Genomic DNA, 2,360 nt, shown 5'->3' with positions numbered 1-2,360 from the left:
GAGAGAGAGTGAGAGACAGACAGAGAGACGGAGCCAGACAGAGAGAGGGAAACAGAGATAGAGAAAGAGGGGGAGAGACAGACAGAGGAAGAGAGAGAGGAGAGTGAGAGACAAACAGAGACAGAGACAGAGAGAGGAAGAGAGAGAGAGAGAGAAAAGAAGAAGAAGAAGAAGAAGAAGAAGAAGAAGAAGAAGAAGAAGAAGAAGAAGAAGAAGAAGAAGGAAAGAAGGAGAGTGACAGAAGTGACAGAGGGAGAGAGAGAAGGCCTATCTACAAATACATTTAACACATTTGGAGGCCACTTCTTATCACTAATTTTGCTGTAAAAATTTCCAAATAAATCTCTTGCTTTCAGATTTGAGTAGGTAGTGCAAGGTTTCTTCAGGTGGTCTGACTTATCTACAAAAAATTTTTTTTCCTAAAAATTGTGTTATATACAAGAGTATGCTGTAACCCCCTCATAAGTGCTCAGGAGGAAGGATTGTTAAATTTTCAGCATGACCATTTACACCTCTGAAATCACTACATATCAGGGCTTGATTTATTGCTTTGTTGATTGCCTGGACTTTAAAAAGTGATAGAGAAAATGTTAATAATGCAAACTAAACTTAAAAGTGTGGTTTGTTTGGTTTTTTTAGTTTTTTTTTTTTAGACAGATGGTTATTAAACTTTTACCACCTCACCCCTAGCTGTCCCACTAATTTCCAGGTGGTCAACTAGAATTAAGTCATCCAAGTCTAGAGTGGATGGATATTCAGATTCTGACTGAACCCAATAACAAGGCATGCAATGACTTCTTTATTAATAACTTGAGTCACTCAGCCTTAGTTTCTTATCAGCAAAATGAAGGTGTTGGACTAGTAGATGACCTTTGCAATCCCATACAGCTCTAAATGGTGTGAATCATTGTGATGCAATATCATTGCAGATCCCAGAAACTCCTGAGTAGATACACTGTTCTTGTAAATGCTGATGTGATTTCGCTGCAGAATACAACAGCATCAACAATAAACATACCATATGAGTCCAGAAAACATCTCGCCTTCCTAATATACATCCACTCTGATATCCTTAAAGCCCACCTCAAATATCATCACATTCATAAAGCCTTTCCTGATCTCACATTGTCTCTCCCTACCTCCTTCTTTCTTTTCTCAGATCTTATATATTTATGTGTGTGTATTTTTTAAACAGATTTAAAGATGAAGATACAGGACTATAGAAGGTAAGTAATTTGTCTAAATGTTCAAGATCAAACAGGTCCTCTAGTTCCAAATCCAATTTTCCTCCATACTACTTCCCAAGTAATACTTACGCAATATGGATAGAGTGCCAGGTTGTGGATAGAGCACTCATCCTGGAGTCAGGAAGACCTGAATTCAAAACTGGTCTCACACACTTTCTAGCTGGTTGACCCTGAACAAATCACTTAAGTCCATTTGCCTAAGTTTTCCCACCTATAAAATGATCTGGAAAAGGAAAAGGCAAACCAGTCCAGTATCTTTGCCAAGAAAATCCCAAATAGGCGCGGGCTAGGTGGGGCAGTGAATAGAGCACTGCCCCTGGAGTCAGGAAGACCTGAGTTCAAATCTGACCTCAGACACTTAACACTTACTAGCTGTGTGACCTTGGGCAAGTCACTTAACCCCAATTGCCCTACCTTCCCCCCTCCAAAAAAAAGCAAAAAAAAAATCCCAAATGGGGTCATGAAGAGTAGGACACAACTGAAACAACTGCGCAACAACAACATCTTTTATTAGAATTACCATAAACTTCAGGAAAATAGGGAACATGTCTTATTTAATTGTTGTTATCTTTCCCAGTGCCTGGAACAGCTCTCTATACAGAGGAGGTGATAAAATTGCTTTAATTTGGTGGTCCAAGGATATAGGTGGGGTGAGGGGCAGGAAACATCGGATTCCAGATCATGATATTTTATGATATAGAGTTAAAAGGGTGTCTATTTCACCTCCATTATTTTTTAAATGAGAAATCTAAGGCCCAGATATATGAAGTGACTTGTGACTTGCCCCCAGCCACACATAAATAGCAGGGTCAGATTTGAATGTTGGTCTTCTGACTCCAGATATATATACTCTTGACAATACTTTATGCTTTCCCATAGGCAGAAGACTTACTTTTACACTTTAGGCTCAATTATCTATTCCCTGTGACTTTGCATCTTGCTTCACTTGTTTGGGATTCAGTTTCCTGATCTATGAAATGGGGGTGCTATGCTAGTTGAAATCTAAGGTTCTTTCTTAAATTAAAATGTTTAAGAACTAAGTTACTGTAAAAGGCATGTAGCTATTAGAAAATCTGAAGTATCCACCTACTTCACAGGTTTTGTCTTTTTTTT

This window comes from Petaurus breviceps, unplaced genomic scaffold (genome assembly GCF_028583685.1).
Source record: "Petaurus breviceps papuanus isolate PSGF00001 unplaced genomic scaffold, PetGlider_PUasm1.0 214, whole genome shotgun sequence".
Lineage (NCBI taxonomy): Eukaryota > Metazoa > Chordata > Mammalia > Diprotodontia > Petauridae > Petaurus > Petaurus breviceps.
The sequence above is the reverse complement of the archived record's forward strand: the minus strand, read 5'-3'. Positions refer to the sequence as shown.